The following is a 15,742-nucleotide window of genomic DNA, read 5'->3' on the forward strand; positions in this document are numbered from 1 at the left end:
ACCTTCCCCCCTCAGCCCTTGCTGTGCATATTCAAGTTAAATATTTCTATAAAATGCTCCGGCAATGATAAGCGTCTTTGAAAAAAAACTAAAATATTTCTTGGATGAGGAGGGCTCTGAAAGGCCGAAAATAAATTTTTCCGGTTATTGTTTTTATACTTTCAAGGGATATTTTCTAACTAATAGTTTTACAGGGTATCTTCCTCACTTCACTTTTCATTTCTATCTACAAGCAAGCATAGGATTTTGGTATTCTATATTACTACTGAAATATTTCAGCAATAACAAATTTTTACATTTATTCTTATAAATATAATTAGTGTTTGGTAAATCGCAAATGACTCTCTTGCTTTTAAACGGCTTAGGGGCGTTAACCTCACTCCTGTTTGTGGTAGTTTCTGTTCATTTTGGGACTGATTTTGTCATTGATGGTAATTTCTTTTCGTTTTAAATTTGACTTATTACATGACTTCATTTCCAATAGTCATGGCCTTGAAAGACTTCCTTGTTGAATTTTTCTTATTTCTGTTCGTATGTAATTGAGACTATCTTTTGCAAAAATTTTGATAATAAATTTATTAGTGAATTTCGGGTGGAACAGGACGGGATATTGCTGAAAAGGATCGGATATTTATCGTGGACTTCTTCAGGGCTGAAGCCATCATGACCCCCCATCCTATTGCTACAAAAACTACTACTACTACTATTACTATCACTACTTCAACTACTACTATGACGACTACTACTACAACAACAACTAATACTACGGCTACTACTACTACTGCTACAACAACAACTAATACTACTACTACTACTGTTACAACTGCCACTACTACGACTACGACGACTACTACTACTGCTACTGCTACTACTACTACTACTACTACTAATACTTCTATTACCGCTACTACTACTAATACTTCTATTACCGCTACTACTACTACTAACAACTCACTACAGCACAAAGCAACCTGAGGAAAACACAGCTGCGGATGCTCCTCCTTCATTCTAATATGTTCAAGACATCCCGCTTTACACTTTGCCAATAAGTTTGGGATGTTTTCCTTCAAATATTTCCGTTCGTCAACCTCCCATCCCATTTGGGAAAGACATATTTTTCGTCTGTCCTTGATGGTTGGCCGAAAAAGGTAGTCTTTGGAAATCTGTCATTCTTCATCAGCAGATTGTGTCCTAGCCATTTCAACCTTTTGAACCACTTTTTTGCACAGCTTACTCTTTGAGATACGGCCAGTCAGTCGGGTACCCGAAACAATCCGTAGGCCATTTCTATGGAAAACATCTAGCAAATCCTCTGTCTTTCGGAGCACCCACGCTTCAGAACCATACTTAGACCTTTGTCATCACTGTAGCCTCCAATATTCTATCTTGGTTCGCACTTATCTTCTTATTCTTCAAATTTATTTTTAACTATGAAAAATACACCAAGCCCTGGTTATTCTACTTTTAACATCTTTACTGTACCCACCGTCTTTACTAATAATACTTCCTTGGTCAGTGAAAACTACCCCCATGATCGATCTTCTCGCTGCCTAACATCACCTCTTCACGCTCCTCCTCAATCCCAATCCGTGCATAGCCCCCCTCTTTATACCTTCTCAAGAAAATCACCTTTCCATTAAGTCTTCCCTAGCGACGATTTCCGACCGACATCCGTAGAGCATGACCCAGCCATCATATCTTTACTCACTTTACAGCCCTAGAAAGCAAGATTGAACCCCATTTTTCGTGCATGTTACTGTTTGAAATGCGGTCGGTCAATCGTGTACCCAAAACAATCCATAGGTAATTTCTCATGGAAACTTTTAGCAAATCCTCCTCCGTTTTTTGGAGCACCCACACTTCTGAACCATGCTTGACAACCGTCATCACTGTAGCTTCTAATATTCTTATCCTGGTTCACAGACTTTTCTTCCTATTCTTCTAAGCTTCTTTTCAGCTGCAATGAACTGCCCTGGGCCTCGGTTATTTTACTTTTAACATCTTCACTCCACCCTCCATCTCTACTATTAATACTGCCTAAATAAGTGATGCTGTCCCCTTGATTGGTCTCCTCATTATCCATCATCCCCTCGTCACGTTCACTTATTACTAGTCTTAGCGACTTAGTGTTCTTGACATTAAATTTCAAACCTATTCTTGCACCCTGAAATTTCAAAACCTCCAAAATTTCATTCATTTTGCTAACATTTTCATCTAAAATGCTTAAATCACCAGCATATTCTAGGACTAGGTGACTTTTACTTCCTCATTTGATTCTGTGCTCTCTCATTGCCTTTGCTGTGCTTTTTAGGACAAGTCCATCAAAATGATCCACATGAATGGGGAAAGAATGCAACCCTGCTTAGTTCCTGATTTAACGCGAAATAAGCTACTTACACTTATTTCTTACTTTAACGGCTTCAATGTCATTCTTGTATATAGCACTAATTACTTTAATGTATTTATCTGGTACACCATGTAAGAGTAGGACCTTAGCTAAAGCTCTTCTATCAACCCATTGAAGGGATACTACTGACATAGCGAACGATCTATAAGAGCCTGCTCGAAATACAACTAATTAGAAATGAAAGTCTCTCGCCCATTACTGAACACCCAAAGGGCAACTTGCATATTTTTACAGTCTTCGCCCCATTGGCAGGGAGGGATTGTCGTTTCCAAAGGCGTATTTATTGAACATTTTGATTATTCTGGACAAAATGGCCATCTTAAAGTTGATACGATATAGTTTTTGGGGGGGATGCATGCCAATAACTTAGTACTCTTAAAAAGGGCACTAGTACTTTCCGTTTCCAATTGAATGAGCCCTTTCCAAAGTTTTTACGACCACACCTTTCATACGTGCTGCTTGAGAAAAAAAATAACTGAAAGCCACTTTCTGTTTAATTAGAGAGCGCTACTGCGCTACCTATGATTCCAATTATGTAATCTATGGAATTCGAGTGATGACTCCGCAAATGCTGGTTAGTTCAGGCAATATAGAACTACCACAAGAGCAAGGAATACTATGCACCCCACTTTCTAGAACTTCTTTTCTTTTTTACTGGCACGGGTTAGTATGAGTGGGAATTCAGATACCTATCATTACCAGTTGGTTTTCTATGTATCGAATAGTCGATTATCTCTTTTTATTAACAAAACGTCCAGAAAAGCAGTTTTTCCTCCACCTTAAACTCGAGCGCAAATTTAAAATTTTAAAATACTAGCTGTTGGGGTGGCGCTTCGCGCCACCCCAACACCTAGTTGGTGGGGCGCTTCGCAACCCCCCAAGCCCCCCCGCGCGCGTAAGTCGTTACGCGCCATTGTAGTTGTGTCCCTGTGTCCCACCTGTGAATATAGATAGATTTATATATGTGTTTCAAACTACGTAAAAATTGCGAATATACAACATTCTTGGCTTTCCCATTGTCTGTCCATATACAAAGCCGTATGTACTAATAATGACGTCATATGCAAACGCTCTTTTTACAAACAAACAAACATGCATACACACAACTCGTTTTTATATAGATAGATAGATAGATAGATACAATACAAATTAACTACGTAAAACTTGTGAATATACAACAGTCTTCGCTGTCCCATTGTCTGTGCGTATAAATAGATTGTCAGGTTTACCGACCCTCAAAGATGCAACATACAATTGTACATTGGTAAAGCAATCTGAATTAAGATCTATACCGCATTTTTCTAGTGATTGCCCTTGAGCTTTGTTGATGGTGGTTGCAAATGCTAATCGAATTGGGAATTGCAATCTTTTAAATTGAAAAAGCAGATCCGTTGGAATCATGGGAATGCGAGGAATAAGAACAGCCTCACCCTCATAAGGCCCTGTCAAGATTGTGGCCTCTATTAGGTTTTCCATTGTTTTTTTTACGGCAAGTCGCGTGCCATTGCAAAGCTTTGGTGGGTTGATATTTCTTAAAAGTATTATTGGTACGCCTATTTTTAGTTGTAGCACGTGTGGTGGAAACCCTGAAGGATCTATGGAATTTAAAAATTCAGATGGATAATTAACCGCTTCATTTGGTTCCAAAATACAAATTAACTGCGTAAAACTTGCGAATATACAACATTCTTCGCTGTCCAATTGTCGCTGCATATAAATAGATTGTCAGGTTTACCGACCCTCGAACATGCAACGTACAATTGTCCATGGGAAAAACAATCAGTATTAAGATCTATACCACATTTTTCTAATGATTGACCTTGAGCTTTGTTAATGGTGATTGCAAATGCTAATCGAATTGGGAATTACAATCTTTTAAATTGAAAAGGCAGATCCGTTGGAATCATGGGAATGCGAGGAATAAGAACAGCCTCACCCTCAAAAGGCCCTGTCAAGATTGTGGCAGATGGATAATTAACCGCTTCATTTGGTTCCAAAATACAAATTAACTGCGTAAAACTTGCGAATATACAACATTCTTCGCTGTCCAATTGTCGCTGCATATAAATAGATTGTCAGGTTTACCGACCCTCGAACATGCAACGTACAATTGTCCATGGGAAAAACAATCAGTATTAAGATCTATACCACATTTTTCTAATGATTGACCTTGAGCTTTGTTAATGGTGATTGCAAATGCTAATCGAATTGGGAATTGCAATCTTTTAAATTGAAAAGGCAGATCCGTTGGAATCATGGGAATGCGAGGAATAAGAACAGCCTCACCCTCAAAAGGCCCTGTCAAGATTGTGGCCTCTATTAGGTTTTCCATTGTTTTTTTTACGGCAAGTCGAGTGCCATTGCAAAGCTTTGGTGGGTTTATATTTCTTAAAAGTATTATTGGTACGCCTATTTTTAGTTGTAGCACGTGTGGTGGAAACCCTGAAAGATCTATGGAATTTAAAAATTCAGATGGATAATTAACCGCTTCATTTGGTTCCAAAACTGTGTCGACTGACTTGTAAAGGACTGCCTAGTCTCAAATCTTGGTCAAAACAATATTGTTGATTTCGTGGACGTCTATATTTTTGGGTGCGAGAATCGCTCTTTCACTTAGCCATTTATTATTTTTATAATTTTTTAGAATATTCGGAAATACTTTTTCAATCAATTCATTTTTGGACGTCACTAAATTAAAGAAATCAGCAGGTAGTTATATACGTCCTGAAATTGAGTCTACTGGGAGCTTTCCGTTTCCCATTGCCAGCAATTGATCTGAAAATGTTTGACCAGAGTCATCGTTTTGCAATCGGACACGCATATTTGTAGTTAATTTTAATGTTTTTACGTGTGCCCATAAATTAGAATTTTTCAGGCAAGCATTCATTTCGTCTGCAGGAGTTGATCTAGGTATTATAGGTAATGTTTGCCTGAAATCTCCCGCAAGCAATATTAATGTACTGCCAAAGGGTTTCGACTTCCCTCGCAAATCTTTCAAGCATTGATCCAGAGCCTCGAGCGATTTTTTGTGTGCCATTGTGCACTCATCCCAAATAATAAGTTTGCATTGCTGCAATACTTTACCCATCCCAGATGATTTGGAAATATTGCAGGTGGGAGTTTCTGTAGAATGCAAGTTCAGAGGAAATTTCAAAGCGGAATGAGCAGTTCTTCCACCAGGCAGCAATGTTGCGGCTATTCCGGACGACGCAATTGCCAACGCTATATCATTTTTTGATCGAATTGATGCCAGAATCAGTTTTATCACAAACGTTTTACCAGTACCTCCTGGCGCATCCAAAAAGAAAATTTCTCCAACGTTGTTATCGACACAATGCATTATCGTATCATAAATGTCTTTTTGTTCCGACGTTAACTTGGAAATGTTATTTTGTACATACGACAATAGATCACTCGTACTGTAACTTTGTTCACGATCCAATTCTACACATGTCGAAACAGCAGCGATACGGTTAGGTGAAGGCATTCCCAAATCCTGAAGAGGTTTGTTTGCCATACGTACGCACAAATCTTCTATAACAACTAAAGTGTAGTTATAAATTTCTGATGTAAAATCAAAAGTCATATCTGACGTCTCTAACTGTTTTCGATGGAGTATATCTTCGGACATTTTTGACTTATATTTTTCCCATAACTCTGTAGGAGCTGATGGAGAGCAAGCTGTTAAAATGATGCCAAACAATGCACGAATTTGACTTGGGGTTGACGTTTCGCACGCGTCATTGATGCAGTTATCCCAGTGTTGGTCATTCTCCAATAAATTCAGAGCTTGGCATGCACTACGGTAAGTATCATGTATAGTACCATTTACTGTCCTCAAATACTCAAAGGATGTCGGACCGGGTACATTCACCAAAAGCAGGCGTAGAAAGAAGCATTCATGTTGATTGGGGTGAACGGTGTTGAGTCTTCCTATCGTGGTATCTTTGAAGATGGTAGGTTGGCCGTCGACTGACTTACCCTGTTTTCGACGTTCAAATACTTTATTTTTAGTATTCCACGTGTAATACGAAGGCACTTCAGTATACAGCAGTTTTTTTGCAAAAGAATCATTTTTGCAAAGCGAAAAAAAAGCTGTTAATGTTGTATCCGGTGGATTCAGGACTCTTTGTTGCACGTTGGTTTCCGTGAAATAAACATGTTGACTATTCTGTAAATGTACCGCTAAGTGAACAACAGCTGGACTACGTTCATGTATCGGAAATGAAAGAATTCGCCAAACAGCTTCATTACTGCTTATGTATCTTCCAGCCTGATATTGTACGATTTCATCGAAATCTTTGATTTCGGGCTGCAAGCCAAAAACTGCCATGTCACTGCCTTTGTTGAAGTATTTACATATGTATTTGATTGCCTTTACGGAGTTACAGTATTCAACGTTTATGTGTGCATTAAATGTTTTTGATAATAATGGGGAATATGGAACAACCCACTGGTTATCTACTTCGATGGTGGTACCGTTACGCTTCTTTATTATTGCTGTTTTACCGCCATCTTCAGTAGATCTTCTTCTATATTGTGGGTAACCATCATTGCCAGTAATTGTGTTTGATACTAAAAGTCGAGGATATTGCTTTGTGCACCTTCCTTTGGCCATGCATGGTGAATTTTCGTTCAGTGCACCGCAAGGTCCATGTATCATATTTTTTACAATAATATCATGTAACCCCTTATCGACATTTTTATCAGGTATTTCAGCGGAAATCACATCATCAATTTCGTTCGAAGTAATTTTTTTATGTAGCCAGATTAGTATATTTGCGTGTGGCAAACCTCGTTTTTGCCATTCCACTGAGTACATCCAGCATCGCACTGACCCAAACACTTCAAGTTTTACAATGTAGTTTATCAGTGATTTCAACTTTTGCCGGAAGACACGGGCCGTAATGTCATGCCTATGAACCGCCGATTGTCCTTGAAGTAAAAGCTGTAGTATCTCGTCCCAAGATTCATTACATGTAAATGTAATAAATAAATCTGGACGACCATAGAGACGAACATACGCAATAGCATCTTGAGCATATTCATGCATATGACGGGGACTGCCAGCATATGACGAAGGTAAAATTGTTAATCTTCCAACGTTTGTGGTATTACCGTCATTTATAACTGCATCTCGCAAATGAATGTATTGTTCAGAGCGGAGCTTGGTCTGATTCAGGCGGATATATAGCAAACGTTCTGATTCAATTTTAGCATACATATCAACGACGAATTGGTGAAACAATTCACGGCATTTTAAAATATAATTTTCTTCATCCTGCCGAATCATTAGTCTATAGGAATAATAATGCATTGCACTGCATTTCTTATTCATTTCTTTGTTAGTGGCTGGATTCATCAATTTAATATTAAAGTGATAACCGTCGGCTCCATCCCAAAAAATGATAGGATATTGTAGGGCATCGTAGTATCGATGAGTTTCAGCAATTCTTAACAACTGAGCGTTTCGCTTATGAAGAATAATATCTCGAGGTAAAAACTGATCACCGACCATAACGATTGCCACTTCGTCGATAGTTGGAGCATTGTATCTACGCACATGTTGGCCAGGAGGCGTTTTGTCAGCGGAAATAACAATTTTATGCGTATCAGTAGGCATCAAATCGATGGCTGTTTTGAACAGACGCACTAAATTATTATTTTCGTGGAAAAGATGTTGCAATTGGGAAACGATTGTCCTTTCAACGTTGGGAGAAATTTCGCAACGTGCATTCAATTCAGAATTTCTATCACTGATGAAGTACAATTGTAAAAATTTATGATTCTCGCCTGAGAATGGTAGAAGGGACCCTGCTCTATGATAAATTTGCCCTTTTACTTTGAAAGTAGACATAAATTGATCTGGATTTTCGATTTGGGCTCCAAACGACGTCATTTGGAAACATGAGTTGTATTTTCTGATTTTTGACAAAAAACGCTTAGATTCTGACGTAGTTCCAGTAAGGAAAGTCTTCAATGGCTCTGGTGGTGCAGCCAATAGAGGAAGTTTAACTTTTCCTGAGGCGCAACACATTCCCATTGTTTCACCATTGAATTTCAAGGCCTTGCAATAGGGACAAATTTTAGACATTGTCCCGATTTGAACACATCTACTCAAGCTATAATCATCGACTGGGTTGTACCTGAATGCCAGGCGATAACTTTCAGGTTGCTCTGATTCCTCGGCACGCTTTCTTTTCTTACTTTCTCTATCAGCAGCAAGCCTGATTTCTTGCTGTTCTTGTGATTCCTCGGCACGCAATTTCAGGTTCCTCTGATTCCTCGGCACGCTTTCTTTTCTTACTTTCTCTATCAGCAGCAAGCCTGATTTCTTGCTGTTCTTGTGATTCCTCGGCACGCTTTCTTTTCTGACTTTCTCTATCAGCAGCAAGTTTTTTGGCATAGACTCTTTGAGCATCTTCATCGGCTTTTGCCATGGTAAGTTCATCAGTCATTGTAAACTTAAACATTAATAGATTTCTACGTGAACATATGTCTTAAATATCTTCAATGACGTCACCGTCAAAGCAAAAATTACGACAACTAATTTCATGACGTCAGTCAACACAGAAACATGACGTCACCTGATCCACAGACAGACATACAAACAGACAACTTATTTTTATATATATACTAGCTGTTGGGGTGGCGCTTCGCGCCACCCCAACACCTAGTTGGTGGGGGCGCTTCGCGCCCCCCCCCCCCCAAGCCCCCCCACGCGCGTAAGTCGTTACGCGCCATAATAGTTACGCGCCATTGTAGTTGTGTCCCTATGTCCCACCTGTGAATATAGATAGATATATATATATATATATATATATATATATATATATATATATATATATATATATATATATATATATATATATATATATATATATATATATATATATATATATATATATATATATATATATATATATATATATGGTTTTAACTACGTAAAACTTGCGAATATACTACATTCTTTGCTGTCCCATTGTCTTTGCATATAAATAGATTGTCAGGTTTACCGACTCTTGAACATGCAACATATAATGGTCCATGGGAAAACAATCTGTATTCAGATCTATACCTCATGATTCTAATGATTGCCCCTGAGCTTTGTTGATGGTGATTGCTAATCGACCATTCCCTGTCCCGGTGTCCCGGTCGTCATTTATATCCCCCTGTTTCCCCCGGTGTCCCCGTTGTAGTTGTGTCCCTGTGTCCCGGTCGTCATTTATATTCCCTGTGTCCCGGTCGTCATTTGTATCCCGGTCTGTATATACATTCGTTTTTTAGTTTTGTTTTTCTCCTTTATTTTTTTCCTATGTTTTTTTTTCTTTTTTAGTTTATTTAGATTTTTAGATTTTTTAGTTTTTTTATTAGTTTTTAGTTTTTTTTTTTTTTTTTTTGTAGTTTTTACCTTCTTTTTAGTTTTGTTAGTTTTTTTTTTACTTATGTCCTGGTCGTCATTTATACTCCCTGTGTCCCGGTGCTTTGTTGATTGCTAATCGAACATTCCTTTTGTCCTGGTCGCTTTCTCTTTGAGTGTCGTCATTTATTTTTTTCTTTTTTAGTTCTTTTAGTTTTTACCTTTTTTAGTTTTTTTAGTTTTTTAGATGAAAATTTTTTTTAGTTTTTTCCTTTTTTTCTTTTTAGTTTTTTATTGGTTTTTACCTTTATTTTAGCTTATTTTTCAGTTTTTTCCTTTTTTTTAGTTTTTTTTTATTTTTTATTTTTTTTAGTTTTTTATCTTTTTTTAGTTTTTTTAGTTTTTTTAGTTTTTTAGCTTTTTTACTTTTTTTTATTGGTTTTTAGTTTTTTTTGTAGTTTTTGCCTTTTTTTAGTTTTTTCAGTTTTTTTTTTAGTTTTTTATTGGTTTTTACCTTTATTTTAGCTTATTTATCAGTTTTTTCCTTTTTTTTAGTTTTTTTTAGTTTTTAGTTTTTTTAGCTTTTTACCTTTTTTTAGTTTTTTTAGTTTTTTTAGTTTTTTAGCTTTTTTATTTTTTTTATTAGTTTTTAGTTTTTTTTGTAGTTTTTGCCTTTTTTTAGCTTTTTTAGTTTTTTAGCTTTTTTATTAGTTTTTAGTTTTTTTTTGTAGTTTTTGCCTTTTTTTTAGTTTTTTTCTTTTTAGTTTTTTTGTAGTTTTTACCTTCTTTTTAGTTTTGTTAGTTTTTTTTTTTTTTACTTATGTCCTGGTCGTCATTTATACTCCCTGTGTCCCGGTGCTTTGTTGATTGCTAATCGAACATTCCTTTTGTCCTGGTCGCTTTCTCTTTGAGTGTCGTCATTTATTTTTTTCTTTTTTAGTTCTTTTAGTTTTTACCTTTTTTAGTTTTTTTTAGTTTTTTAGATGAAATTTTTTTTAGTTTTTTCTTTTTTTCTTTTTAGTTTTTTATTGGTTTTTACCTTTATTTTAGCTTATTTTTCAGTTTTTTCCTTTTTTTTAGTTTTTTTTATTTTTTATTTTTTTTAGTTTTTTACCTTTTTTTAGTTTTTTTTAGTTTTTTTTAGTTTTTTAGCTTTTTTACTTTTTTTATTAGTTTTTAGTTTTTTTGTAGTTTTTGCCTTTTTTTAGTTTTTTCAGTTTTTTTTTTAGTTTTTTATTGGTTTTTACCTTTATTTTAGCTTATTTTTCAGTTTTTTCCTTTTTTTTAGTTTTTTTTAGTTTTTAGTTTTTTTAGTTTTTAGTTTTTTCAGTTTTTTTTTTAGTTTTTTATTGGTTTTTACCTTTATTTTAGCTTATTTTTCAGTTTTTTCCTTTTTTTTAGTTTTTTTTTAGTTTTTCGTTTTTTTTAGTTTTTTATCTTTTTTTAGTTTTTTTAGTTTTTTTAGTTTTTTAGCTTTTTTATTTTTTTTATTAGTTTTTAGTTTTTTTTGTAGTTTTTGCCTTATTTTAGTTTTTTTAGTTTTTTAGCTTTTTTATTAGTTTTTAGTTTTTTTTTGTAGTTTTTGCCTTTTTTTAGTTTTTTTGGTTTTTTAGCTTTTTTATTTTTTTTATTAGTTTTTAGTTTTTTTTGTAGTTTTTGCCTTTTTTTAGTTTTTTCAGTTTTCAGTTTTGTCACCTGATCCAGTTTTTTCAGGTGACGTCACCTGATCCATCCACAGATCCACACACAGACAACTTATTTTTATATATATAGATAGATAGAATTGAAAAAAAATTTATAAGACTTAAGAATTAAACTGAAAGAAAATATGGAAATTAGTAGTCTTGGTGGAAGATTCTGCCTTGAGACTAGCTACGACCAGTAGTTCAGTTTGCTTCTTCTTCAACAACCAAACATTCATTAAAAAAATTCTTTAGATTCAGAAAAGTACTAATAAGTGGATTTTCAGAGACACTTCGTGTTAAACTGTACATCAGCCCCTTTTCTAATGCCTGGATATATCTCTAGACTATTACCAACAGTTTTTCATAATCGGAAATAATGCAAATTAATTAAAAGAGCAAACTTTTTATATACCATAGGCTATAAATCCGTTCATTCGGGAGAGGGGTTTGGATGCAGTTAAACAGGAAGTGACCCCGAAAGTATTATAAATACAACCTTTCTGAATGTACTGAAGTAAAAATTTTGTTTTTACGATCTTGGAGATAAACTGCACTGTAACCAGTTAGAATATATTGAATCTTGAAATTGCAGTAGAAATAAATTTACAGGATTTGCGGTGATTACCTATTGTGGGATTTGTGGGAATTGTGGGATTTAAAAAAAAATGTGTGACTTATGATGAAAGTAAAAGAAAGTATCTACCAAGATTTTCGGGTAGGGCACCCTAGATGCAAAAATTCTGTTTGCAAGAAAAACAAGCGACAAACTGCTCGATAATTTTTTACAGTACATGATCATGCATTGTTTTATTTGACGAAAAATTTGAATATTAATAAATAGATTATCAGAATCAGGGCAGTTTTTAGTCACAAGTTACTGACAACAAGAAAACCCATTTTTAGCCCTGTTTGCTGCAAAAATACAACCTGTTGCGTCAAATTTTATCGAAACTGCTGGTGCTAAATATGTACTTTAATTGCTATGAGTACCAGGCACGTGTGTAGGGATTTATTTTAAAGGTGTGACAAAAGGAAAGGGGGTAGGAGAAAGAAAAATAAAAAGACTATTTACACGACAACCTATGAAAATTTTTAGTGTTTTTTGGGTTTAGGGATTGCCAGGAAGCTTCTTAAGGGAGAGGCAATATATGAGGGAAATCACCTTTGATTGAAAACAAACTATAGACAAATTAGGGAAAATGTAAAATAGAATTTGAAAAAAGGCAACGAATAAGAGACTTCAGGTAAGATTAAAAAAAAAAACAAGTTTTTTCAACTGAAAATAAGCAGCGACATTAAAACTTAAAACGAACAGAAATTACCTCGTATATGAAAGGGGCTGCTTCCTCATCAACGCCCCGCTCTTTACGCTAAACTTTGACTCTTTCACTCAACTCTTCTTTTTAAAACAGTAAAAAAAACTTTAGCGTAAAGAGCGGGGTGTTGATGAGGAAGCAGCCCCCTTCATATACGAAGTAATTTCTGTTCGTTTTAAGTTTTAATGTCGCTGCTTACTTTCAGTTGAAAAAACTTGTTTTTTTATTATTTAACTTCTGAACGTTTTTTAATCAATGCGTGTTTTCATTCTGGCTCTCCGCAGAGGAATAATTAAAACGAAATTTGTATTTTTTTTGGCTAAATGCCTTTCTCATAATTTTGATCGAATGATTTTGAGAAAAAAAGAGTGGGGGAGGAGGCCTAGTTGCCCTCCAATTTTTTGGTTAATTAAAAAGGCAGCTAGAGCTTTTAATTTTTTACTAATCTTTTTATTAATAAAAAATATACGTAACTTATAAATTAGCTTACGTAAAGAACTTTTTATTCTCATGTTTTTATTACATACTAGCTGTTGGGGTGGCGCGAAGTGCCACCCCAACACCTAGTTGGTGGGGGCGCTTCGCGCCCCCCCAAGCCCCCCCGCGCGCGTAAGTCGTTACGCGCCATAATAGTTACGCGCCATTGTAGTTGTGTCCCTATGTCCCACCTGTGAATATAGATATATATATATATATATATGGTTTTAACTACGTAAAACTTGCGAATATACAACATTCTTTGCTGTCCCATTGTCTTTGCATATAAATAGATTGTCAGGTTATCCCCCTGTTTCCCCCGGTGTCCCCGTTGTAGTTGTGTCCCTGTGTCCCGGTCGTCATTTATATTCCCTGTGTCCCGGGTCCCGGTCATCATTTGTATCCCGGTGTCCCGGTCTGTATATACATTCGTTTTTTAGTTTTGTTTTTCTCCTTTATTTTTTTCCTTTTTTTTTCTTTTTTAGCTTATTTAGATTTTTAGATTTTTTAGTTTTTTTTATTAGTTTTTAGTTTTTATTTCTTTTTAGTTTTTTTGTCCCGGTCGTCATTTATATCCCCCTGTTTCCCCCGGTGTCCCCGTTGTAGTTGTGTCCCTGTGTCCCGGTCGTTATTTATATTCCCTGTGTCCCGGTCGTCATTTGTATCCCGGTGTACCGGTCTGTATATACATTCGTTTTTTAGTTTTGTTTTTCTCCTTTATTTTTTTCCTTTTTTTTTCTTTTTTAGTTTATTTAGATTTTTAGATTTTTTAGTTTTTTTATTAGTTTTTAGTTTTTTTTTCTTTTTAGTTTTTTTGTAGTTTTTACCTTCTTTTTAGTTTTGTTAATTTTTTTTTTTACTTGTGTCCTGGTCGTCATTTATACTCCCTGTGTCCCGGTGCTTTGTTGATTGCTAATCGAACATTCCTTTTGTCCTGGTCGCTTTCTCTTTGAGTGTCGTCATTTATTTTTTTCTTTTTTAGTTCTTTTAGTTTTTACCTTTTTTAGTTTTTTTTTAGTTTTTAGTTTTTTTAGTTTTTTACCTTTTTTTAGTTTTTTTAGTTTTTTAGCTTTTTTATTTTTTTTATTAGTTTTTAGTTTTTTTGTAGTTTTTGCCTTTTTTTTTAGTTTTTTGTCCTGGTCGCTTTCTCTTTGAGTGTCGTCATTTATTAGTTTTTTCCTTTTTTTTTTAGTTTTTTATTGGTTTTTACCTTTATTTTAGCTTATTTTTCAGTTTTTTCCTTTTTTTTAGTTTTTTTTTATTTTTTATTTTTTTTAGTTTTTTACCTTTTTTTAGTTTTTTTAGTTTTTTTAGTTTTTTAGCTTTTTTACTTTTTTTATTAGTTTTTAGTTTTTTTTTGTAGTTTTTGCCTTTTTTTAGTTTTTTCAGTTTTTTTTTTAGTTTTTTATTGGTTTTTACCTTTATAGTTTTTTTAGTTTTTTAGCTTTTTTATTTTTTTTATTAGTTTTTAGTTTTTTTTGTAGTTTTTGCCTTTTTTTAGTTTTTTCAGTTTTGACGTCACCTAATCCAGTTTTTTCAGGTGACGTCACCTGACACATCCATCCACACATCCATCCACACATCCACAGACAGACAACTTATTTTTATATATATAGATATGAGAGAGTTCACCCCCTTGTCAGTACCTCTCTCTTTACGCTAAATCTTAAATTTTGTCTCAATTCATTAAGAATGACCCCTGAATCACAAAAGCCGTAGAACAAATAGTTGACATTACTAAAAATACTTAAGCGTAAAGAGCGAGGAATTAGGAGGAGGTGAGCCCCTCATATGGGTAATAATCTCTGTTCGTTTTAAGTTTTAATGCTGCTCCTTACTTCCAGCTGAAAAAAAATTTTCCGATTTATTTTTTCATTGTTTTTTTTTTTAAATAATGCTAGTAGATCCTGCGCTCCCTTCATGGAAATTTTCTTCCCCTATGACAAATTCCTCGATGGAAAGTTCCCCCAGCATATCCCCCTCTTCTCAACCCCTCCCCCAACCAAAAAATCCTCCTGAAAACGCCTGTACATTTCCCAATAACCATTACTATATGTAAGCACTGGTCAAAGTTTGTAACTTGTAGCCCCTCCCACGGGGACTGTGGGGGAGTAAATCGTCCCCAAAGACATAGTTATAAGGTTTTTCGACTACGCTGAATACAATGGCAATCTCAGAATTTTGATCCGTTGACTTTGGGAAAATAATTAGCGTGGGTAATAATTAGCCTAGGTGCCCACCAATTTTTTGGTCACTTAAAAAGGGAACTAGAACTTTTCATTTCCGTTAGAATGAGCCCTCTCGCAATATTCTAGGACAACTGGGTTGACACGATCACCCCTGGGAAAAAAAACAACAAAAAAACAAACAAACAAATAAACACGCATCCGTTATCAGCCTTCTGGCAAAAAATACAAAATTCCATATTTTTGTAGATAGGAGCTTGAAACTTCTACAGTAGCGTTCTCTAATACGCTGAATTTGATGGTGTAATTTT

This window comes from Artemia franciscana, chromosome 5 (genome assembly GCF_032884065.1).
Source record: "Artemia franciscana chromosome 5, ASM3288406v1, whole genome shotgun sequence".
In the NCBI taxonomy this organism is placed as follows: Eukaryota; Metazoa; Arthropoda; class Branchiopoda; order Anostraca; family Artemiidae; genus Artemia; species Artemia franciscana.